The following is a 27,522-nucleotide window of genomic DNA, read 5'->3' as shown; positions in this document are numbered from 1 at the left end:
TATGCAGACATATCTGTAAACTAATATTTTTTTTTCTCTCTCTCTCACTTAATCATAGGGAAGATCCCATGAGGCCATAGGTACAGATGGAGGGACAGGCATCAGTGCAGCAAGAGTAGAAGCTAGAACATCTCAACCACTGGCTCATGTCACTTACATATTCTTTCAGGACATGCTTAACCTGATGACCTCATATACCTACTTCTACAGGATGAGACACTTTTATTGCCCAATCCAAATTCATGACTTTGGTAGTCACATGACACAGTGCACAGTGGGCAGTTTAGACCCCATAGTCTTCTTAAAGGAGAATAATTAGCAGAAGATGTCATGGAAGATTTTCTCAAAAGCCTCTACTTAATCCTTTGCATTCAGCCGCCTAAAAGAGTTACAGGAATGGGGCGCCTGGGTGGCTCAGTGAGTTAAAGCCTCTGCCTTTGGCTCAGGTCATGATCCCAGGGTCCTGGGATCGAGCCCCACATCAGGCTCTCTGCTCAGCAGGGAGCCTGCTTTCCTTCCTCTCTCTCTGCCTGCTTCTCTGCCTACTTATGATCTCTGTCTGTCAAATAAATAAAATCTTAAAGAAAAAAAGAGTTACAGGAATATGGAAGATCAGGTCGCCCATGTTAGCAGTGGGACCTGGAGGTGACATTTAAAATTGTACCCATATTGGCCAAAATTCACTTTCAAGGTTCTACCGAACTACCAGAGTGTCCAATAAATGTAGCTTAAGTCCCACCTCTCCACCCTACAAACACAAACAGCCTTCTCAAAGACAAAAACAATGCAATCTATCAGTGGTTTGAAATGTGATACCTGGATCTGCAGCAACAGAATCACTAGGGAACTAATTCCTATGCCACACACTGCAATTACTAAACCCACATCTCTGGGAATGAGACTCAGCAATTCATCTTCTTACAAGCCCTCCATGAGATTCAGATGCATGCCAAAATTAAAGAATTACCAGTCTGGAACTAAACAAGTAATAGCACCAAACTTCACATTATCTCAGAGCTTTCCATCCCCCAATCTTCCAGACTGTCAAAAATAAAAAATAATTTCATTGCCAACTCAACTCTTTACAACTTCTTCTTTAGCTATCCTAACCCTAGGAGGAAGACATGGTAGGGATTCTTCAGCAAGGGTCAGGATCCTCTTTAGTTTCTGCTTAGCTAGAGGGAAAGGGGGCTCTTTTTATGCTTCAAGATATATAACATTCTTCCAGTGACAGCCACCAAGATCTGTTTCCTTAACACAGAAATGTGTTCAGACTAGTTTAATAATATCTGTCATTGGTGGTATAATTTTAAAACCTAAAGATTTAAGAAGGAATAAAGGCTGGTCATTGCAAAGTGGCAGGGCAATAATCTCAATTACTCAAAAATTTCATATTCTGTTGCCTTAATTTAAAATTCAGCTTAAATCACCCCTGCAAATTTTTTTAATTAAGTTGTGGTCTCTAAGCTATAATGACTTCGAACTATATTATATATCTTGAAGTTCAAAGTGAAGATTACTTGTGAATATTAATTTGAATTCATTTTAATTTTCATTAGCTTTTTCATTAACAAATTCAATAATACAAAATTGACCTTTCATACTTGAGAAGTAATTAAATTTTATTAAATTATGATTTTGCATGTTTTAGTTTGGTAGCTAGATTAATATATACCATAAGTTTTTATTCAAAGGACCAGATTTTTTGAGAAAATAAACTGTTCCCTGGATATAAATTGGAAATTAAACTGTACTAAGTTTTTTAAGATTTATTTATGGAAGAGAGAGAGAGTGGAACAGGGGCAGACTCCCCACTGAGCACATGGAGCCCACCATGGGACTCAATCCCAGGACCCATGAGATCACAACCTAAGTCAAAGCCAAGAGTTGGATGCTTAACTTAATGAGCCACCCAAGTGCCCCAAACTGTACAAAGTTTTCAGAAATCTTTCTAGTCATTAACTAGTTAGTATTTTAGTAAAACTGAAAAGTTGACAGGATCAATTTACGGGAATGATTCTCTAACCCATGGACTCATGTCTTCTACATTTTAGAAAGATCGTCTATATTGGTTATCTTTGCTTTATAACAAATTACCCCAATATTTAGCAGCTTAAAATAACAAAGAAATTATTTTGTAATTTCTGTGGGTTAGGAATTCAGAAGTGGTTTAGCTAGATGGTCTGGCTCAAGATCTCCAAGGAGGTATAGTAAAGAAGACAGACACTGTCTTCTGAAGATCTGATGAGGGGAGGATGCACCTTCAAGGTAACTCATCTGGTTCTACAAGGCACTACTTCCTAGCTATTAGTCACAGAACTCCATTTCTCTCCACAGACCTCTCCATGGCTGCCTGTGTATACATTTTCACAGGTTGTCTGGCTTCTCCCAAAGTGTTTGATGAGAGAGAGGTAGGTAGGAGCAAATGCCCTACACAGAAACCACAGCCTTTTATAATCTAATCTTAGAAATGACTTATCTTCACCTCTGTCATATGATATTGGTCACAGAGAACAAACCTAGTTCATTGAGAAGGGATCACCACAAGGGTAGGAATACACCTGGGGGCCATGTTGAAGGCTGTCTATCACAGCCTAACTACAGGATTTGACAGACAATATTTTTCACACAATAGTCTGTACCTAAAATGATTATTTTATTATATACACAATTCTAAAATGTAATCCAGTTCACACCTGGAAATACATTTCTAAAGAATTTTGTATGTATAAAATATTTGTCAATGTCTATTTTTTCACATCTATTCTCCTTCCTAGACTGTGAATTCATCAGGATAGATACTTTCTTTTACACATAGTTAAATTTCTAGGTCCTTGAACAGTGGCTGAGTTAGAGGTACTTCGTAGATACTACTGCTTGTGCTGAATTGTCTGATATCTTAATTCTCAAAGTTTACTTTTTTCTTATTTTTTAAAGATTTTATTTATTTATTCGACAGAGAGAGAGAGAGAACACAATAGGCAGAGCAGCAGGCAGAGAGAGGGGGAAGCAGGCTCCTTGCTGAGCAAAGAGTCCAATGTGGAACTAGATCCCAGGTCCCTAAGACCCTGACCAGTGTATTTAAATATATTAAGATTCTAATGCATTAGGTGAAAAAACAAAATGCAAATGAAACATGTATTTTGATCATATATATGCAGATGTATTTAGCCATATAAGGGCAGGGATTTTTGTCTGTTTTGTTTCCCCTAGCTCCCAGAACAGTTGCTGGTAAACAGCAAATGTTCAGCAAGTATTCGTTAAATACATGAATAAGTAAGTAGACTGATATGGTGGTGCTCTGAGAGGCATATGGATGATGAGAAGGAGGACGTTTTGTCAAAAGGCCTGGAAATGGGAGATAGGCAAGATTACTTTGGGAAAAAAAAGATTACTTTGGAAGATTTAGGGTAGCACAGGACCACTTCTGTTTACGCTGTCATAGTTTGTTGTTTCTTTGCTTTCCCTCAAAGTACTGCTCTCTTGTATCTTCCAGGCTTTGTATGCTGAAGAGGTAATGTGGAAAATTCATTCCATAACTTTATAAACAGACTTCATACATAAGAATTCTGTCTACTGCTCTTGTTCCCTCAAGAAACTTAGTGTGAAAACTAGTATTTCCATTTCTGTTTGCTTAACATTCTTTGTGTAAATTAGGTCTTAAATTCCTAAACAGACTGGAAGACAAAGAAGCCTTTTGATTAATTGAAAACAATGGCATCCAGCAATTCCACTGCCTGGTATTTACCCAAGAGAAATAGAATCATGTTTCTATCAAAAGAAGTTATGAAAGGATACTCACAGCAGCTTTATTCATAATAGGCAAACTTGAAAACAATCCAAATGTTCTGCAAGAGGAGAATGGATAACCAAATTGAGACATATTCGTGCATTAGAATATTATACAGCAATTAACAAGAATGAACTACCAGTAAGTGGAATAACAACATATGTCTCAAAAATAAATGTTAAGCAAAAAAATCCAGTGAATATAGTGTTTGGCATGAAATTAGTTCATTTGTAGAAGTTCAAGAACAGGTAAAACTAATGTATGGTGACAAAAATTAGGAAGTTAAATCATATGGGCATGGAAACAGAGGAAAGAAATGACTAGAAGTGGGCACATGGAAATTTTCAGGGGTGATGAAAGGGTTCTATGTCTTGTTTGGGGTGACATGGGTATATATATATATATATATATATATGCCAACATTTATTTTAATAAACACTTAAAATTTATTTTATATAAATTAAACCTTAATTTTAAAAATAAGAGTAAAGGGGGCACTGGGGTGGCTCAGTGGATTAAGCCTCTGCCTTTGGCTCAGGTCATGATCTCAGGGTCCTGGAATCAAACCCCACATCAGCTCTCTGCTTAGCAGGGAGCCTGCTTCCTCCTCTCTCTCTGCCTGCCTCTCTGTCCACTTGTGATCTCTCTGTCAAATAAATAATAACTAAAATATTTTTAAAAATTTAAGTTCACTTTTCCAAGAGAATTAGGCAATTTTTAGAATGAAACTAAAATAATGTAAGAATTTATCAATAGCTTAGTAACCACCAAACCAAATTACTCCATACTTGGCTTGTGGTTAAACTTTCAACACAAATATATTTCTAGATACAAAGGGAAAATAGCATCTTACAAAATTCACCTGATTAAAAAAAAAATCACGTCTGAAGATCATTCATCTAAGAAAGCTGCAAACCCCAGGCTTGCAAGGTCATGCTGCTTTCAAAGTGAATGGGATCAAAGGGTTTAAAGAACACAAGAAATACTTTCAGACAGGAAGACACCACATCAAGAGGCTATCACAAGTGACTGCTGTGAGAGGATGAATCATCAACCCTAAACTAAGCTGTTTATACACAACTTTATTTCAACTTTTTTTGATGATAAAAGTTAACACTTGTCCATTGTAGAAAAAATCAACCACATAAAAAGTTATAAAGAAAAATATTTAAATCACCAGGAGTAATAGCTGATAAATGTTGGTGAATTTCCTTCTCGTCTATTTTCTCTGCATATGCTTCAGTTAGTTCAGCTCCTCCATAAATAAAAAAATGACTGCTTTTCACATTGAAAACTGCAACACAAGCCTTCCGCCTAGTTTATTACAAATATATCATTATACATTCTCTTAGTGACTACATAATACTTTGTCTAACTCTTTCCCTATTTTGACTATTGATGTTATTTTCATTTTTCACTATTTTAAATTAATGTTATATGAAATATTTCTGGAATTTGAGGGATTTGTTGCTTGTATTGGTTTTTGGAGACTGAGTAAGCGATTTAGGTTTTTCACTTAGGGTTTATCCTCAGGAGTGAAATTAAGCAATATATTTTGCCAATTACTACACAGCCTCATAAATCTGATACATAAAGAGATAGCCACTCCCATGTATATAATATTCTCTGAAAACCAATTCCAACCTAATGAACCTCAGTGATCTGACACCAGGATTTGATATAGATCCAGGATTTATATTTTCATCTTTTAATACATGATTTAACCCCACTAAGTTCTGTAATAATTTTTATAGATATGTCAATACTCTCTAAAAGGCAGTAAATGTTCTTTTTCTGCTTCTTAGAGAACATGGATTTTTTTTAAAAAACCTGAATTTATTAGATGTAGAAACATTTCAATGGGCAAAAGAATAAACACTGAACTTAAATATTTCATCTCATTAATTTCAATTGTTTCCAATCAAATGAAAAGATAACTTTCTCTTAAATCTAAACTAATTTAATTAAAGTCTAATTTGTTAATAAAGGTCCATGTATCTCCCTGTTCAGGACACAGTGAATCTAAAGACCTGTTCCTACAGACTGAAGAAAGCATATCTGGGGAAGCTATCATTTTATATTCTTAAACTACCCCAACTTTTCAAACAGGAGAATCATGAAGATAGAAGAATGGGTACAAGAAAGAAGAGTTAATGACAAAATAAGACAGATGAGCACACAAATATCTAGACCAAAATCTTAAGATATTTTTCAGATCTGATTCCAACAAGTTGAGACAATGAAAAGTACTTTTTGTGGTTATGTTTCCTAGGACTTCATGATAGTCTTAAAGCCTGGGTTTGAAGATTGCTTGTGAATATAATGAGCTCATTTAGAACATGTGTTAAAAGACTAAAACATGTAGGAATCAAACCCAAAAGCCTTTTTAAATAAACCTTAAGGATTTAAATGAAATGCTGATATCAAAACATGATTATAGGTAAAATTATAATAAATTGCCTGTTTGGTCATGGATGAATAATAATGAAACAGTTAAAGACATTAGAAGCTAAAACCCAATTATGTGACTTCAGGCAGATATGAAAGATAGCTATACATGTGTGTTCCTCACCATCTCTTTTAATTCCAGTGTCCAGGGGATTTTCTGTAAGGAACTCATCCCATATTCCATTGTATCAAAGGCAGAACTGCAAAGTCAGGATGAATTCATTTATTCCTAATTGTTTTGCTTTATAATTTATAAGAAGTTACTTTGTGTTTTTTCTCCCCCACCCCTCTCTTTTAGACATATACTGAGCACCAGCTCTGACCTGAGCTAAGTAAACTGCTAGGTACTAAGGCTACAAAATGGGTAAAATGTAATTTCTTCCTTCAAGGCATTTATTAGCCAACACTGATTAAGAGCATAAAACAACAGTTGCAGTAAAACCAATTGGGTATTACCATACATATTTCAGCAAATGTCCATTTTATCTTTTGGTACAGACATAAATAAATCAATCCATACAGGCATTATCTCACTTCATGTCCACAACAATCCCAGGTAATAAATATTATTGTTCCCATTCAATAGATAAGTTAACACAAGCTTGCATAGAGTCATGAGGCAAGTACCAAAAAGAGCCAATATTCTAGGCAAAGCTCCATTTTGACAGTAAGCCATAATACTTGAGATTCACATAATTACCCCAGTTCATTTTGCATGTGGAAATAAATCACCCTTTTGACATTGGAACTACTTAAATTGAAAATATCTTGAGAAATAATGTAATTAAATACCTTTGATTCCTGAGACACACAAAAACAGCACTTGTTGGGGCACCTGGGTGGCTCAGTGGGTTGAGCCGCTGCCTTCAGCTCAGGTCACGATCTCAGGGTCCTGGGATCGAGTCCCGCATCGGGCTCTCTGCTCAGCAGGGAGCCTGCTTCCCTCTCTCTCTCTCTGCCTGCCTCTCTGCCTACTTGTGATCTCTCTCTGTCAAATAAATAAATAAAATTTTTTAAAAAAGCACTTGTTCACAATAATTATTTTATTCCCACTTAATACCTTCTCTGTGTTCCACCATCAGCTGAAGAATTTACCCCCATGGTTATCCCCCTCTTTTCTGAACTAAAATATCCCCTTTACCTATATATATATATATATATCTCCCATGGGGTGCCTGGGTGGCTCAGTCAGTTAAGCACCCTACTTTTGGTTTTGGCTCAGGTCATGACTTCAGGGTCATGAGAATGAGCCCGAGGTTGGGTTCTGTAGTCAGCAGGAAGTCTGCTTGGGATTATCTCTCTCTCTCCCCACCCCCGTCCCTCCCCCAGAAAACACATAGATAAAATCCTAAAAAATAATAAGTAAATAAAATAAAAAATAAAATACCATATATACATAAAACACCATATATATATATATATACATATATATATATGTATATACATACATATATATATGTAAGCTTTATCCCTACCCCCCCCAAAAATTTGGTAATATTTATTGAAAGTTTACCATGTGATAGGGAGTTTTCCATCAGTTGGGGATACAAAAAATGACAAAAATCCAAATCCCTATAGAACTTCCATTCCAGTGAGAACAGTACACAATAAACAAAAGGTAAATATATACAGTATGTCAGATGATGATAAGTACTAAGGAGGAAAAGTAAGCAAACAAAGGCAATGGGAAATACCAGGAGACAGTAAATTGTAACATAAATAGAATAGTCAAGTCCATTCTTGATACGGCAAACAGGTTAAAATTTCTTTTAGTATAAATTGGTTGATATCCTAGTACACCTTAAAAACCTTCTAATGAGTCACATTAAGCCTTGAGTAAAATCTAAAAATCCTTATTGTGGTTTAGAAGATTTCCATACTCTGACTCCATTCCAACTACTCCTTCATCACTAGACTCCAGACAGCTCCATTCAGTGTCTCAGCATTAAAAAATTTCTGCGCTGTTTCCTCTCCCTAGAGCATTCCCTCTCAGCTCTACTTTTAGCAGCTCTTTGTCTTCCTTCAGGTCTTAGTTCAGATATCACCTCATAAGAGATGCCTTTATCCAGAGCTCTACCTCAAATAACACAACCATCTGCCAAGAATTTCTTACCTTACTAAGTTTCCTTATAGCACATATTACCATTATTTTGAATACATATTTTCTTACTTTCTTATAATCTGTCTTTTTCCAGTAGAATGTATGCTGCATGAGGGCCCACTCTCATGCTCTGTCTAGTCATTGCTTCACCTCCAAACAAGAGTTGTGCCTGGCTCTAGAAAGTACTCTGTAAACACTCGTTCAATGATTGAATGAGTGAGTACAAGTTCTAATTCCAATTTTTTCATTCAGGAAAAATTATTGAACAACTACCATGTGCCCAACATTGGTACAGTTCTCAACATTTGACTGGTCTTCAGAATATTGGCTAAATATCCAATCTTATTTAGAATTAGAGAAATATGAAATTCTAGTGATCAAAGGACTTTAAAAATGCCTTATTTTGTCCAACCTCTCCAGGAAAGTGAAGTTAAAAGATGTTGAATAATATGTCCAAATTACTTAACTTAAAGGGTGCACTGCAGAGATCCCAGCTGAAAACAACTCATTCCCAGAACACTGTCCCTTACATAACAAGAACATTGTAGTGAGAACCTGAGCAGCAAACATCTCAGGCTCCAGAATGTGGTAAATTTAGGGGATGTCCATACAAGATGTCAAATTATTTCAATGTTATATATAAAACTGTACCTTTTTATGTATATATTTAAGTAATATGAATAAACAATAAATTTCATTTGCAAATTTTTGCTGTGAATTCCTGAATGGATATATTGAAAGAGCCTCATGATAATCAGGCTTTCAGCTACACCAGGTAGATTCTTGATGCTAATAGACAAAACTTGGAAGAATCCAAAATTTTATGCTTAGAATTAATAGGACACATTTGATTCAAGACTGGTCACCATTATCTCCCTTTTCCCAAGACCCCAATAAACAAATGTGTAGGAAACAAAAGGTTGTAAATACCAATTGAGAGAATGGGGTAAGGAGAGGAATACTGATAGAGAACAGATCTCAAGAAACCTCTAGAACATGAGGAGTACAAGACTGAGGAAGGGGAACAGAAGAAGCATAGCCTGGAGAGCTCACAGAGAGCACACAGGTAAAGAAAACACACTTTCCCTGCAGAATCCCGAGACTCCCCACTCAGAAATGTCAAGTACTTAGGAAGACAATGGGAAGAATTGAGGCTAGAAACTGGGAGAAAAATGGAAAGTGTCTATATGAAAAAGTTGACTTGACACCTAATGAATGAAATTGACCAGCTAAACCTCTCCCAGGCATTTGTTCCCAGGCAAAAGGTTCTCCTCTAAAGAAACTGGAAAGCCCCACAGACACACTGGCATGTGTAGTTTCTCAGCCTATCAGCCAGATCACCATTCAGTTTTCTGAAATGATACCACCAGTGGAAAATCAAATCCTCCTATGGTGGAATGGTATCATTTTTTTATTGTTTCATTTGTAAATATGAACAGACAATCAAAAGTTACCAAGCTTTCAGAGAAAACCTACTTTATAAAAAAAATTAAAAAGAGGGAGAAAGAGAGAAATAAGTCAACAGGAAAAGAATGACTTGAAGAAAACAGAAACAGAGTTAATTCAGGGAACAAAGAAGAATGAAGTAAATATGTTCTTCTTAATAAACATTAATATCTTCAGGCAGATAAGACAATCACAAATAAGAAGGTTATGGAAAGTTGTACTATTTCTTGGAAAGAAAAAATGCCACTATCCAAATTATGAATTCCTAAATAAGATGAGAATAAAAGTGAGGAAATCTCCCTGAAATCAAACAATAAGAAAAGGAGATATAAGATATCATCTTTTCTGATAAGAAATATAAAAGATTATTCTGGAAAACCTAATAGCCAATCAACAAGATTTTCAGAAAGTGATGATTTTTAAGAAGAGAAAGTTAAAGCAGAAACAACTAGCAGAACACTAGCATATCTGGTTCAGGGAGCTAAACAAAGCTCAGTTGAGGACAATGAGATCAAAGTCCAGAATTGAATTGGAGAAAAATATCTAAAGTTTTTCTTCAAGCCCAATGAAATTTTGGACTGCTAGTGACCATCTTTTTCATTTTTTGATAAAATGAAGCCGATGGAAAGGAAATCAGAACCTAACGATGGAAGGAGGCAGTCCTAAACCTTACAGGAGCTCTTGTATACAGATATGCCTTTATTTAGAGTTACCCATGAATTCAGAGAGCCAGTCAAATGTCTGTTTTGCTTAATGAAAGTGTTTAACATCACAGAACAATACCACAATATAAGGTAATGGTTAATAGTTTAGAATTACTCTTCTGTATTGTTATATAAATGGAACTTGGTTTGGAGAAGGAAACGTATTTAAAAATATGAAGTAAAGTGGTATTTTCATTTTTACTATAGACTTCCATATTTTTTAGATTTTTGCTTTTATAAGTTAAAAATATTTCTTAAAATTAATAGCAATACAGTTTTTAAAGTAAAAAAAGTATGCAAGACAAGAGCTGAGAGAGAATAAGACAAACTCAGTAAATCTAAAGTACAGACATGAGGGAGTCAGAAAGTATATTTCTGAAAAGAAGTGAGACTAGGGACAAGAGAAATGAGGATAACTGATAACAATGCTGAATCTTGTTTGAACACTATGATCCTGGAAAACAGCAAAAGTTCAAAATTTCCTCCACATTTAGTGTTTCAGAAAATGTCTTACTGCAAAGAGACACCCTTCCCTATGACTTAAATGAGGCATGCAGATGCCCCCTTATCTACCTATCACAAAGCCAGATACCCTGCAAATTCCCATGCTTTGCCTCATAAATCGTTAGTTGACTGGTCTCCACTGATAAATCAGAACAAAATGCTTGTTAAGTCAATGTGGTGTGTCCCTTCTTCCAAGCCGCTGACTTTTGGTCCACCCTTACCCTGAGCCAGTATGGATAGAACCCTTTCCAATGGCCACTTCTGTAAATAGACAGATCTCAGGGCAGAACCATCTCTGATCAACTGTCTACTCACAGCCATTCTCGTGCAACCAATCTCCCTAATCTGGTTCTTTCAGCCTTGTTTATTCCTCCCTGTAAAAGCAAAGCTTTTTTTCTCAGTAACCAATGAGATACTTACAGGGCTTCTAGCCCAAGCTTTCTCTCTCAGTATAACTTTCCCTACTACACTAGTCCCTTTACTTCCTATTACAGTACATTCTCTCCTTACCTAAATTTGGCTTTGTTTTATTTGATCCTGATTAAAATCTGAGAAGTAAAAGTAAACCCTGGAGAGAGACACTAAGGAAAAAAGTCAGAATGAAGTGACAACAAGAAGACACAATTCTTCAGTGGAATTAGAAGCAGCACCCAAACTGAGGTACAGAAGAAGGTGGAAACTTGGAAAGTTATTTGGGATTTCAAACTGATGTTAGAAAAAGCGTACTGAGACTTGGACCCCTTGGTCTTGAACCCCTGGACATAAAGTGGGGCTAGAGATAATGGCTGAACCCCAGATGGGAAGAGGGAAGGCAGGACAGAGGTCAAAGGAAGTGCAAGGCCAGGGTCTACCTGAGAGACCTGGGGACTACAGATGAGTGACTGTAGGTGACATCTGGAAGACTGTGCAGAATGTTAAAGTAACTCCATCATAAAAACCAAAATTCAAACTGTCAACTTTTGTTGCTCAAAATAACTTCCAAGCAGCCATCACAACAGCAACCTTCATGAGAATTTCAATATGTGTGGACTCTGAAGTGGGATAGGAGTCATAAGAACACCTTTCAGATTCAATCTTTATGGTCTTACTTCTCAGTAAAAGTGGTAATGCCTTAGGTGCAGAAAAGTAAGCTTTTCCTACTGCTCATTGAGCACTGTTAAGGCAACTCTCAGGGGGGTTTCTGATCTTTTGTTCCAAGGTATTCATTCAGGAAAGGGGGAAGCAGGGGCCAAGAAAACTACATCAGAATTTTCTGCCCCGCTTAGAAATGTGTTGCTTTTTTTTCCTTTAATCTCATTTTGTTATTTGTCACTCCTCTGCTCATGCACATGTTTCTTTATCCCCTCAGATCTCACTTACAAAAACAGTTTCAAAGATAAAATTATTAAGAATTTCAAGGGGGCAAAAGCAGGATTTTTAACTAGTGTGGGGTCTTCTGAGAGCAGCACCTTATGTGAATGTGTTCATGACACGCCATTCAAGCAGGCCGTGGATTTGACCTAGAGAAATGCAAGAAGTTGCCACACTGCCATATAGCAGGGTCCATGGGAAAAGTGGGAATTTACAGGCTGGCTGGACATGAAATGTGTGCAGGAAACAGAAGCTGAACTGTTCTGCTCTATAGAGGTCTGAACACTGTGACCACAGAAGGTTGGAATTTTATTGCATATTTATCTTGTTGTTTGCTTTTCAATAACCTATTTCATTAATAATGAGCTAAAAAAAAAAAAAAAGCATAAGTCCATGTTTATTTTTAAGTGTAGGTACCGAAGTTCTCTTTCTCAAGAAAATTGATGATACACATGTAACTTGTAATATGCTTTCAGTGTTTACCATCTACATTTGGAGCCACAGTGATTCCATTGACTGCTTGAAAACCAGTTGTCAGAATCTACTAAAGTATCACCAGCACTTACTTCAAAAGTTAATAGTTATTTTGAGAAAAAATTGTTCAAAGACAGTAGTTTAACATGTACAACTATACAACTCTATCAGGCATAACTTTTTGTTAAGATCAAAAGATAATGCTTATAAATTAATTTTACTTATTTTTGTAAATCTATGACATGTGAAATGATGGCCGATATAGGGCTGGCTCCACTAACTATACAACTTTGTATATAAATGATGCCAGTTATATATTAATGTTTTCATATGCAGTAAGCAGAAAATCAATTCCAACAATGGTTTAATAATTTCATCCAAATTATGGAATCAAAGTGAAGTTTTTCTAGGTTCTTGTTGTCCAAGATGAAACATTTGAACTTATTTTAATGAACTTTACTAAAGTACAATTTATGATAAAATTTACCCATTTTAATTGTTTGATAATGAACTATGACAAATGCATACATTTAGGTAACCACCATGGCCACAATGAAGATATAGAATACCTACATCATCCCTAACCATTTGTTATTAACCTTTGGTGGTCAAGACTCTGGCACAAGAAAACACTGATCTGCTGTTACTCTAAAAGTCAATATAAATGGAATTATCCAGTATATACTCTTTATGCCTGAATTCTTTTACCTGGCATGACCTTTTGAGATCATTTATTTTGTTGTGAAAATGAACTGTTGTGTCATTAGTTTGTTCTTCCTACGGAGTATACCATTCAGTTGTGTGAACATACCATTGTTTGTTTAGCCTTTGACCTATTGACATTGGGTATTTTCAGTTTGGGGTTATTATGATGCAATGTGCCATGATCTTGTGAAATATTTTCTTTTCTGTTGGTTAAATACCTAGGAATGGAATTTCTAGGTCATTTGTTAAGTGTATGCTTCATTTTACAAGATTCTGACAAAATGTTTTCAAAAATAAATACATGTTTATAATCCCACAAGCAATGAGTATGATTTTCAAATGCTCTATATCTTTGCCAACACATACGAAAAATCCTTTTATCATTGCAGAAACTATATTGTTATAACTCATTGTGGTTTTAATGTACATTGTCCTGGTAACTAATTATGGTCAGCATCCTTTTATATGCTTATTGGCCATTTGTATACCTATTTTGTGAAGTGCATATTCAAATATTTTGAAGGTTCTTCAAAAAATAAAAAAGAGAAATACTGTATGATTTAATAGTTCCACTACTGGGTATTTACCTAAAGAAAATTAAAACACTAATTCAAAAAAATATATGCACCTCTATGTTTATTGGAACATTATTTAAAATAAACAAGATATGGAAGCAACCTAAATATCCATCAGTACATGAATGGATAAAGAAGATGTGATATATCATACATTTTTACATGTGTACACATAATGGAATATTACTCAGCCATAAACAAGGAAATAATCAGGGCTTGACCTAGAGGGTATTGTGCTAAGAAATAAGTCAAGAAAAAGACAAATACTGCATGGTATCACTTACATTTGGAATCTAAAAGGAAAAAAATAAAGCAAACCAGACCTACAAATACAGAGAACAAATGAGTGGTTATGTAAAGATTTGGTGCTTCAAGGCAAAGAAAAGTGTGGAAGACAAGAACTATGATCCAGTCTACATTACTTTTTCTCTAAATCCATTAGTCTCTAAAATTATAACAAAAAAATTAAATACTATAGAAAAATAAAAGAAACAATATGTGGCAAGATATAAGAATATTAGATTTTTCTCAATGTACATTTGTTTATATCATCACTTAATTTAATAATTGATTTACTTTACTGAACCTCAAGAAAAATGTTGTACCCCTTTTACTATCAGTTTCTCACTTTTTAGTCTAACACTGTGAATTTACAGAAAAGCTAAAAGCTTCTGCACATAGTAGAAGCTTCTTCAGTTCTCATACTTGTTCCTTTTTGTGGTTTTCCCTTCCCAGGTCAGAATAGGATGCCAGGAAAATCAACTGGGTCATACTCAGTATACATGACCATATGTCCTCCAATCAGGAAAAAGACTTTTTATCCACTCTATTTACTCCTCCTAATTCCTCTATAAGTAGGAAACATTTTTGCCATATTATGGAATTTTATTATGATATTTACTAATATTGTATTGCCTGTTTTCAGTAATTTTCTCTACTAAGATCCTTCTCAAAGGGGACTGCGTCTCCTTCCTTAATGTTTCAAACAAAATGCAATTCCCTTTTTTTTCTAAGTACTTTTTTCTTTCAGATGCTATTGTAAATGGAATTGTTTTCTTAATTTCATTTTTGGTTTGTTCACTGTCACTATATAGAAAGACAATTGATTCTGTATATTGATCCTGTACTCTTTAACCTTGGTGAAATAAATTTTTAGTACCGTTTTTAAATAAACATGTGCAACAATTTCCTCCTGGCAGGAAGAACTATTTAAAAATATATATATATATAATTTAAGAGGATTGTATCAAATGTATTTTTCTCATTCACATATTTTCTAGATCTTTAAGATAAATAGTATCTATGAATTTTAAAGAAGATATTAAAAAGTCATAAACCGATGCATATAAATAGTTTTGGCACAGTTTTAAAAATATTGATTTTGATACAGACAAAATCTGCAAGGCTTTAATTAAGAGTGTCTTTCAGAAAACTCTATGTTTCAAGTTGCAATACAGAATAAGAAGTCATTTTTTCTCATTAACATCCATTAGAGAACTTTTGATGTAATCACTGAATAGATAAGGAAGATTGAGTGTGAACTGAATTTTTATAAGTTGATTTATATTTGCATGCTCTAAAACAACTCATTATTTTAAAAAAATTCTATACTGAATCCATGTATAAACATAAAAATTATTATAAAAATTGAATACTATCCTCCATTTTATCTATGTCGCAAAGATTTTCTTAAATGGAATTTTATTTAGTGCAAAGTGTATCCTTCATTTATATTGTCCATTGACATTTTGGTCACCAGGCTACCTGGTGAAGTACTGAGGTTCTTATCAGTGGACATGTCCAAGTGATGAAGTAAAGCAAGCTCTTGTCAGGGTGACTTTAGCATTTTATAGAGAATTTTAATATATGGCCTCTAAGAAAATATATACTAAGACTGAATGTATTTTAGTGAAGTTCAGTTCTCTGTTATCTAATATATTTTGGCCAATTTTATGTCATTTATGACTGTAAGCACATATTACATATGTACACATGCACATAAATATACAGTGCACCCTAAGGAAGCTATTGCTTCTACTTATTGGGTAGAATTGATTTATGTATTTTGGAAGAGGGTGCAATATGTGTAATAGGTTATGGGTGTATATATGGACATTTTCCTCATACATCTATCCTTGGTATAAGGTGTATATTACTTATGAAAGGAATATGTGAGCCAAAGAACTTATGTTAATGTAAAATCATTGTCGTGCTTTCAAAGGAGAAGGAAAAATAGCTTTTTTCATAAAGGTAGAGACTTCTGAAAATAAAGTTTTAAGATAGACATACTAGCATACCTTTAAGTACTGCATTAAAAAGGACTATAAAAAATGAAAGAAATACACTCACATGACAACTCAATAGTTCCTGAACCCAAACAACCAAAATAGAAACCAATTTTACAACAGAGAGAGAAGCTAGTTTCTGGGAAGACTGGTTTAAGTAGCACCAGTATACTCAACTCTGTGAAAAAAAAGATGAATATAATCTGGCCCTACATCCCTTGAACTTTGCTGATTACTCTATATGGGAAGATGCATCTGTTCCTCTCTTAAAACAGATAGTAGTCTTAAAAGGATACTCAAGGAATCTGCAGGGATCCTGAGGCAGAATTATTCAGCACAGACCTCAATGCATGTGACTGCTGACGACTGTGTGCACCACACACACTGCTAATGTTCATCAATACCATCTCTGAAGCATGTAAATTGAGCTTCATTTAGTGCTAACAGCAGCAACATTTCAAAGCCAGATATTACTGAAGACAAATGGACACTTTAGCCTGAAATATGAAGGCTTTACAAAAGCATTTCTTCCCTAAGCTGAAGCTTGCTTATCTGTTTACCTTTGAGAAAAAGAAAGAACTTTCCTATCTGCAATATCCTTTAAAATGAAATGAAGAAGTGCAATAAAATGAAACATCTACAAGGGGTTTTGTGGGAGCCAGAGGTTTATTGAATTTTAAAATGTATTTTCTAGAGTTCTACTATCCAACTTGGTAGCCACTAGTTATGTATGGCCATTTAACTTTAATTTAGTTTAATTTAAAATTAAATGAAAATTAAATACTTAGTTCCTCTGTCACACAAACCATATTTTGCTGCTTCATAACCATGTGTGAGAGGGGGTGACCATATCAGAAAGCACAAATATGGAACATTTCAGTAACGGCATAAATTCTGTTGGACAATGGTGTTTTAGAGAAAAGCAAGTAATGTGTTACCCAGCCTTTAGCTATGAAACAATTCATGGACAAAAGTCAAGACATTATGATATATATTTTTTTCCTTTTTTTAAAATTAACATATAATGTATTATTCATTTCAGGGGTGCAGATTTGTAATTCGTCAGTCTTACACAATTGAAAGCACTCACCATAGCACATACACTCCACAATGTCCATCATTGAGCCACCCCATCCCTTCCATGGACCCCCTCCCTCCAGCAACCCTCAGTTTGTTTCCTGAGATTGAGTCTCTTGTGGTTTGTCTCCCTCTCTGGTTTCATTTTGTTTCATTTTTCCCTCCCTTCCCCTGTGATCCTCTGTCTTGTTTCTTAAATTCCTCATATCGGTGAGATCATATGATACTTGTCTTTTTCTGATTGACTTATTTTGCTTAGCTTAACACCCTCTGGTTCCAACTATGTCATTGCAAATGGCAAGATTTGGGGGGTTTTGATGGCTGCATAATATTCCATTATCTATATATATTATCTATATATACACATGTGTGTATATATATTTGATAAATATATAAATATAAATTTATATGTTAAATTTCAATAATTAAATATAAATTATATATTAAATTTTTATATAAATTTATATGTTTGATAAAAAGATGTGGTGTATATATATATGTATACAAACCACATCTTCTTTATCAAACACACTTTTATCAAGAAGAGGGACATATTTGACCTCAACTCTCTAAATTTACTCTTAACAGTTATTAGATTTACATAATTCTCCATAGAATCAAGAATCAGACAAGAGGGAACCAATATAAAGGCCATTTCACAGATAGAAGTCAGCCAAAGAATCTCCCACAAAAAGAGAAATATTTGGAATAAGTTACATGTGCCATAAAACTATGGGTTAGACAGATGAATGGATAAAGAAGATGTGGGGTGTGTATATATATATATATATATATATATATATATATATATATCAAAAGAAATGAAATCTTCTAATTTGCAATGATGTGGCTGGAACCAGAGGGCATTATGCTGAGTGAAAAAAGTCAATCAGAGAAAGACAGTTATCATATGAGCTCTCTGATATGAGGAATTTAAGAGGCAGAGCAGGGGATTGTGGGGGGTAGGGAAGGAAAAAATGGAACAAGATGGGAACGAGAGGGAGACAAACCATAAGAGACTCTTAACTTCACAAAACAAACTGAGGGTTGCTGGGGTGTGGGGGGAGGGATAGGATGGCTGGGTTACAGACATTGGGGAGGGTAATGGCTAAGGTGAGTGCTGTGAAATGTGTAAGCCTGATAATTCACAAACCTGTAACCCGGGGGCAAATAATACATTATATGTTAATAAAAATGATTTTAAAAAAGAGTATGGATTAAAAATTAGCAGGGGCTTCTATAACTGGAGGAGGTTCAAATCTTGCATTTTTTTTCTTCATTATGAGATAATTTGTATGCTTAACTAAACTAAATTGAATCTGAATCTTTTGAAGTTGTATTTTAATCTTTCAGATTTCTGTAACAATTCTGTTAGTATGAATGCAATTTACTGAAAGAGCAAAACTCAGAAAAAATATAGGACAAATTTAACGTTTTCACTACTGACCCCTCAACTTGATCTTCTTCACTCCTAGATGATACCTTTGCTAAAACCTACCATTTTTCTAGTAACTTTTAGACACCAAAAAGTCCTCTTTGACATAACTGAAGCCTAACATCTTATTTAAGCTTCTCCCTTTTTCTTTTCTTTTCTTTTTTTAAGATTATTTATTTATTTATTTATTTGACAGACAGAGATCACAAGTAGGCAGAGAGGCGGGGGAGGCAGGGGGAGGCAAGCTCCCCGCTTAGCAGAGAGCCCGATGTGGGGCTCGATCCCACATCATGACTTGAGCTGAAGGCAGAGGTTTAACCCACTGAACCACCCAGGTGCCCCAACTTCTCCCTCTTTCTAACCAGAGGTCCCTTCAGGGACAGGCTGAGTTGGAAACTTCACCCTGCTCTTCTACTTCCTCATCTTACCTCACTGGACTGAAACTGACACCTCTAACATTGGCACAGGAAAAGGAAAGGAAAACAAGAGTCAGAAAGTTCTTGTTTGACAGAAGCTGAGCATTTTCAATTTTGAAGATTGGCATTCTTTTTTGTGAAGTGGTCTTTAGGCTCTTGAGATATAGCTACAATAACTACCCTTAATCTATCGCTCCTAGTTCTGCCAAAACTTCTAACTCCTCAGCCAGTCACTGTCCCTGTTCCTACTTGGTAAGGAAGCACACTGAAGTAGTGCTAAAAGCAAAAGACATCGCATCAGACCAACAGGAATCAAAATCCCTTCTCCTCTACTTTCTACCTACTGAGATTGTGCCTTTTACTTGTATATACTATAGTCTTTTCTTATTTTAATGGGGATTTTTAGGAGTTGTTAGGGATTACAGGATTATTAGAAGGGTAAGAAATAAAACAGAATCTGGGGGTGCCTGAGCAGCTTAGGCAGTTGAGCTACCAACTTAGTTTCAGCTCAGGTCATGATTTCAGTGTTGTGAGATGGAGCCCTACGAGGGGCTCCCCGATCAATGGGGAGTCTGCTTGGACATTCCCTCCATAGTCCCTCTCCCCACATGTATGCTCTCTTTTTCTCTCTCTAGAATAAATAAATAAATCTTGAAAAAAAAAAGTCTGTGATAAAAAGTGTATATTTTTCTTTCCATCTATTCTCTCTCTTTTCATGGACTATGCTTTGGTATTATACCTAAAAAGTCACCACCATACAAAGGACATCTAAGTTTTCCCCTATTGTCTTCTAGGAGTTTTATAGTTTTGTGTTTTACATTTAGTTCTTGATGTTGAGCAATTTTTTTGTGAAAGGTGTAAGGTCCATGTCTAGATTTACTTTTGTGCATGTGAATGTCCAATAGTTTTAGCACCATTAAGGGACTATCTGTACTCCATTGTATTGCCTTTGCTCCTTTGTCAAAATTTGTTGATTATATTTGGGTTTATTTATATGTGGGTTTATTTCTGGGCTCTCTATTCTATTTCATTGACCTATTTGTTTATTCTTTTCATAATACCACAATGTCTTGATTACTGTATCTTTAGAGTAAGTCTTAATGTCAGCTAGTGTCAGTCCTCCAGCCCTGTTCTTCTTCAGTATTGTTTTGGCTATTTTGTGTCTTTTGCCCCTTCCTATAAACTTAAGAATCAGTTTGTCATGAGCACTGGGGATTATACACAACTAAAAAATCACTGAACACTACATCAAAAGCTAATGATGTGCTATATGCTTAGTGAACATAATAATAAAAATAAAAAATTAAAAAAGAACAAAAAAGAAATAAAAAAAGAAACTAATGATATACTGTATGTTGGCTAATTGAATTTCAATCAATCAATCAATCGATCAATCAGTTTGTTGATACACACATACACACACAAGAAAAAGAAATTTCACCAGAATTGGGAATGGGATTATGTTCAATCTATATATCAAGTTGGTATGAACTGACATCTAGACAATATTAAGTCTTCTTAGTGATAAACATAGAATATCTCTTCATTTATTTAGTTCTTCTTTGATATCTTTCATCAGAGTTTATAGTTTCCTTCATATAGATCTTGACATACTTTACTAAACCTAAGCATTTCAGTTCTTGAGTATATAGGTATGTTCATAACAGCCTTATTTATAATAGCTAAAAACTTTAAGGAAATTAAGAGCCAAATGGATAAATTTGGCATATCCATACAATGAATTAGTACTCAGCAGTATAAAGATACAGACTTTTGAACTGAGCAAAATCATGAATGAATCTCAAAATAATTATGTTGGATAAGAAAAGTTGGACAAAAAAGAGTATACATATATATCATACATATGTGTATATGTGATCCCATCATATATATTGATTCCACTTATATAAAATTCCAAAAAATTCAAACTCTAGACAGTGAAGCAGTAAGTGGTGCCTGAGGAAAAGTGGGGAGGAGAGGGGGGTTCAGGCAAAGTGGGAAGGAGGGATAACCAAGGGGTACAAAAAAGCTTTTGGTGCAATATAATGCTCATTATACTGATTATGGAGATATTATAATGAGTATATATAGAAAGATATATAGATACTTATCATAATTCATCAAACTTGATATATTAAATACATACAGTTTATTGCATGTCAATTATACCACAATAAAGCTGTAAGAAATAAACCAAAAAAATTACTTGCTGATGTGATAATGAGTATGCTCTAAACTATACCAAAATACATAGTTCCCAAAATTAAAAATGTTTTAGGTACATTTTAAAATTAATCAAATATATTTATTATTATATCTCAACTTTGAAGCTTTTATCAATAATCAATTCACTTCCTGTCCCCTGAATCAAATATAACTATTTAAACATGTTTTCATTACTCTCTTAAAGTTTTAACATTATAGTGGGGAAAATATTATTCTTAAAAAATCCAAACATATGTCAAATAGAATTGTTTGGAACATTTGAAGGCTTCATGCTTGTAGATGTCTTCAAGGTGAACTTTCTTTTTCTTCTAAGTAACCCATATTTGGCAAACCCGAAATTTATTTAAAATTCTCATTCTCCAATTCACTTTGGTTTGTTGAAACCTAACCAAAAATTCTCAGTTAAATCAAAGCAAGTGTGCAAGTAAATATTCTAAGTACAAGTAAAAATCCTAAGTACAGGAAAATTGTCAGCACAAAGTTTCTCTTTTAATAAAAAGCAAGATCTTTTATTTTATGATGCCTTTTCATGATCCATGCCATTTGCAGTAATTTTTCTTTCAAAGAATATCCTTTCTCTAATAAATTCAGTATGATAATTTCTATACACAAGTAACATACTTCATTCTTTATTATTTCCTATAGATGATGTGATTAATGAGCTCTTCAACTATCAGTGGCTTGCAGTGCAGATGCAGAACACTCCACCTCCCACCTCAAATTATCAGGTACAAGCTGATTCTTTGTACTCAGAATTTTTTTGGTTCTTTGCCTAGGGCTGATCTATCATTGTTCAACATTTACTATTATTTCAGTTTACATTAAAATAACAAGTGCAGACAATTGAATATTTGTAGCACTTCTGGTTTATTGTACTTTATAGAATCAACTCCTTTTCATGTTCAAGAGCAGAATGTCATTATTCCATTCCTAAATAAAAAGATTTAGATGATTATCTGAAAAGTCTTCAAGCTCTTCTTAAAAGTCACATTTGTTGGCCCTACTATAAATAGGAAAACTGAAGCATGCTGAAGTATAATGCCCTGTCTAAATCAAGATGAGTACTTAGGCCAAGTTTGCAGAATCCAGCCTATATGATGAGCTGAATGCTTTTAAAAAACAACTTTAATGTGAATACTTCCCTCAGGCATGAACTTCCCAAATTGCAAGGTCTCCACCACTCTTTATAGGAAGGCAGTTGTACTACCTAGCTGGCCCTCAAAGGGAGGGCACTAGATGTAATGAGTTTTAGATTGAAAGAACCTTAGAGTTTAAAGGATCTCTGAAATATGTTGTCCAGCCTTCTCACTTTACTAATGAGGCACAGAAAAGTAATTTTCTCAACACTAAACATTAAATTAGTAGCAGACTGGCAAGAAATCAGACTTTCTCACTTCTGATAGTGTATCCCCAATGCAAAACTCTGTGTTCTAGGCTTATCCCTATCAAAAACTTCAAGAGAGTAGGGCCTTTTTAATGAAATGATTTATTCCTGAAGACTAAAACAGTAAGAACTTAATAAGAAGTCATTAATTGTTGTGAACTAAATGAGTAAGAAAAGTGGTATGGGAAGTTAGAGGATTAATATTAATTAAGTTACCTGACAGGTGTTTTATACATGTAATCATATTTAATCCTTCCAAAAATAATATAGGAGAGAAATTATTGCCACCATTTTATAGACGAGGAAACTAAAGCTGGTAGGTGACTGTATGCAGTTTGCCGGATTCTGAAATCTTATCTGTTTTCAGTACAATGGTACAGAGCTGTAACACAAAAAGCTTTGGCAGAGCCAATACTAAAATTCTAGGTACTAATGTACTTATGAATTCTGGGAAAGCTAAAACATAAGAACACTTACAATATCATAGGCATTGTGCTAAGATTTTTATATCTTAATATTATAGGTTAACTATTATTTTCACCCCTACTTCCCAGATGAGAACATGAAGAACAGAGAATGTAATTTATTTTTTAAATTTTGTATTTAAATTCAATTTAGGTAATATATATTGTATTGTTAGTTTCAGGGATAGAATTTAGTGATTCATCAGTTGCATACTACACTCAGTGTTCATTACATCTAGTGCCCTCCTTAATCCCCATCACCCAATTACCCCAACCCCCCTACCCGTCTCCCTTCCAACAAATCTAGTTTGTTTCTTAGAGTTAAGATCTATAAAGAATTTATCAAACTCAACACCCAAAAAAAAAAAAATACTCCAGTCAAGAAATGGGCAAAAGATATGGACACTTCTCCAAAGAAGACATACAAATGGCTAAAAGACACATGATAAAAATGTTCAACATCACTAGTCACCAGGGAAATACAAATCAAAACCACAATGAGATACCACCTCACACCAGATAGAATGGTCAAAATTAACAAGATAGGAAACAACAAGTGTTGGCAAAATGTGGAGAACAGGGAGCCCTCTTACACTGTTGGTGGGAAAGCGAGCTGGTACAGGCACTCTGGAAAACAATATGGAAGTTCCTCAAAAAGTTGAAAATAGAGCTACCCTAGGACCCAGCAATTGTACTACTAGGTATTTACCTCAAAGATACAGCCATAGTGAAAAGAAGGAGCACGTGCACCACAATGTTCACAGCGTCAATGTCCACATCGTTAGTTTTTGATGAACTAATGACGGCACTACCCTAGGTCTAGCCATACCCAACATAAAAATTCAATCACCAAAATACAAAAGAGCTAATGAATGCTTTCGGGAAAGAACTGGTGAAGTTCCACTGAACTATATTACTGTTTAGTCTCCATGTCCATAATTACAACAGGTTCTAAACAGTCTTTACATCCTTCTTTAGAATAAATTATATACTTCCTAAAAAGTACACATTTTTAAAAATTTAGTAATATGTGGAATGCAATAATGAAGATTTGATGACATTTTAGGCTTCATACAAGATCAATGGTCTTTAGAGCACATACTGACCTTGACATTATTATAGATGGTATTTAGCTCAGATCAATAAATCCTGATTGTTGATATCAACGGCAGTCAATATCTGCTTATTATTAGAATACAAATGAGTAAGCAGAACTTCAAGTGAAGATTACCAGTAGCATTTATGTTTTCTCATTATAAGATCTTAAATCTTAGTTCTAAAAATGTCCTAAGTTAAAATTATTTAGGATTTATAGAGTCAAGTCCTTTCTTTATGTTATATGACAGGCATGGAAAATACTCTCTGGGGATGATTATAAAAAGTCAAAGAAAGAATATTATTTCATATTAAATTCTTAGTCATGAAATATAAAATTTCTGGGTCCATTAAAAATCCACAGAAAATTTCATTAATATCCAGGCCAGAGCTGGTCCTCAGTCACCTAGCAAGCAGAAAACAGTCCTCCGGTACACACATGAACAAAGGCTGGTGGGTGGGCAGGTATGAAAGGGAGTACCAAAGTGCCACTATGAGCACAGACCTGTAGTGTGTGGTATCTATTCTGAGAAAGCCACGAAAAACAACCCTCTAGGGCCACCTGGTTGGCTCAAGTGGTTAAGCGGCTGCCTTTGACTCAGGTCATGATACCAGGGTCCTGGGATTGAGTTCCACATGGGTCTCCCTGCTTGGCGAGAAGCCTGCTTCTTCCTCTCTCACTCCCCCTGCTTGTGTTCCCTCTCTCATTGTCTCTATCTCTGTGTCAAATAAATAAATAAAATCTTAAAAATAATAATAATTAAAAAAAAAAACCCTCTAAGGTATAGGTGAGCCACTGCTGGGGGATGGGCATGCAGGGAAATTCAGAGCACCTTTTCAGGCTCAACCTTGACCTATGTAGTGTCTGCACTGAGGGGACCACAGAATGTGGCAAGGCAGCAAGATCACTGAGAATAAGTGTGCTGTGAGCACACATGAAGTGTAGCCATTGTATGGCCTCTCTATACTCCTGCACCGCTGACCCATCATGTGGCATTAGCAAGAAAAAACATAACACAGTAACCAGATCCAGTAAGAGAAGGTACCTTACTATAGTAATGTCCCTCCAGTGAAATTTTGTCCTACTAACAAAGCTTAACGAGGGCGCCTGGGTGGCTCAGTGGGTTAAGCCGCTGCCTTCGGCTCAGGTCATGATCTCAGGGTCCTGGGATCGAGTCCCACATCGGGCTCTCTGCTCAGCAGGGAGCCTGCTTCCCTCTCTCTCTGCCTGCCTCTCTGTCTACTTGTGATTTCTGTCAAATAAATAAATAAAATCTTTAAAAAAAAAAAAAAAAAAAAAAAACAAAGCTTAACGATTTTATATTGTTTGCTTCTACAAATTCTTTACATGTTAAAAATATCACTTTAGTTCACCATATGTATGTAAATTGTTTATTGTTTGAGGACATAGAAGAGATTTCAATTTTTTACAGAAAATCTATTAACTTTTTCCTTTTATCTAGATTTATTTTGTCTACATGCTTAGAGATAATATTCCCTACCTAAGATCAGACAAATAATCACCTACATCATCTTCTGGTCAATTTTCTCTTCATATAAAATTTAATCCATAGGGAATTTTCTTTTGTATATGACATAAGGTAGAAATCTAATTTTATTCTTCTCCAAATGTTTTCTAATTATCCCAAAGGTTAATGAGCTATTATTTTCCCTTTAATTTTCTTTATCTTTATGTCATATGATTAAATACTTATGTTTATAGAAAGGAAAAAATATTATTTCATAGATATCTATGAACCCATCATACATAGGTAACAAATGTTATTACATCACCATGTTGTATTAAAAAAATTTTTAAAGGAAACAAAGAATTATCTAGAAAGCTATAACCACTTTGTCTATCCTGTCCATCTCTCTCCTTCCCCAGAAGTAGCTAACATCCTAAAGTTGGTATCTCTAGCCCACATGTTTTAATATTTCTGTTACATATGATTGTGTACATATTTGTGTTTTAATAAGTATATGTAAATGGTATATTTTATATATCCTTTACCAACTTCTTTTTTACTCAACACTATATTTTTCAGATGTATCCAGTTCACACACAAGCTTCATTCATTTTATTTATATATTTGACAGAGAGAGATCACAAGTAGGCAGAGGCAGGCAGAGAGAGAGAGGAGTAAGCAGGCTCCCTGTTGAGCAGAGAGCCCAATGCAGGACTCAATCCCAGGACCCTGAGATCATGACCTGAGCAAAAGGCAGAGGCTTAACCCACTGAGCCACCCAGGTGACCCAAGCTTCATTCATTTTAATACTGTGTAGTGGTCTATTTCATAAATAAATCACATTTTATTTGTCCATTCCCTGCTGCTTAAAGACAGTGTAACAAAGTGGTTGGTTGTAATGATTTACATGCTCATCCACAACACATGAAGGGCACCATTGTTCCAAACCCCCACAGGTTGATGTTATGAGAAATTTGTTTTTGCAGATCTCTTGATTATAGAATGTTATCTTATTTTTATCTCAATTTGTATTTCCTTAGGGACTAGTGAGATTATACATACAGGCCATTCAAAGTTACTCTTCCATGAATTGCCTATTCATAACTTCTGCCCATTTTTCTTAAAGAAACATTCACCCAGGAGGTCAATTACTTTGGTATGCAAAGTATACCAAATATCTACTTATTATACTTTTATCCTAGATAAAAGGAATCCCAGGTTTCTCCCAAGAGGTAAAAAATGGAAACACTAAGCTCACAGCAATCTTGCAATATTGTCACACTTTTGGAAATGATTACTATATTACCACTAGTAGTATTCATGATGATAACAGGAACATACATTTTCTGTAAATCTTGTAGGTACCAGGTACTTTGCTTGTTATATGTTGTCTCATTTAATGTTCATGACAATAAGAAATTCTATTATTATCTTTATTTTATAGATGAGGAAATTGAAACTCAGAAAGTTAGATGATGGCTTAAGTCACACAAGTAAAAAGAAGCAAAGGCAAATTCAAATCCAGTTCACATGACTCCAGAACTCAGAATCCTGATCAGGCACTCTATACATTG

General features: G+C 34.8%; 1 protein-coding gene across 7 annotated transcripts in view; it reads right to left on the bottom strand.

Annotated features, from left to right (window-relative positions):
* Positions 1 to 27,522, bottom strand: part of ZPLD1 (zona pellucida like domain containing 1) — a 199,346-nt gene that overhangs the window by 132,645 nt on the left and 39,179 nt on the right. The window contains exon 1 of one of the 7 annotated variants that reach the window (XM_045088282.1): positions 3,803 to 3,848. The exons of 5 other annotated variants lie outside the window; for them this stretch is intronic. The gene's annotated coding sequence lies outside the window, so the exon portion shown is untranslated. Of the gene's footprint in view, positions 1 to 3,802; positions 3,849 to 27,522 lie in introns of those variants that run through there. One more of the 7 variants, XM_045088285.1, reaches the window with a different exon arrangement.

Source organism: Mustela putorius, unplaced genomic scaffold (assembly GCF_011764305.1).
Source record: "Mustela putorius furo isolate JIRA1106 unplaced genomic scaffold, ASM1176430v1.1 tig00003834_pilon_pilon_pilon, whole genome shotgun sequence".
NCBI lineage: Eukaryota > Metazoa > Chordata > Mammalia > Carnivora > Mustelidae > Mustela > Mustela putorius.
The sequence above is the reverse complement of the archived record's forward strand: the minus strand, read 5'-3'. Positions and strand labels throughout refer to the sequence as shown.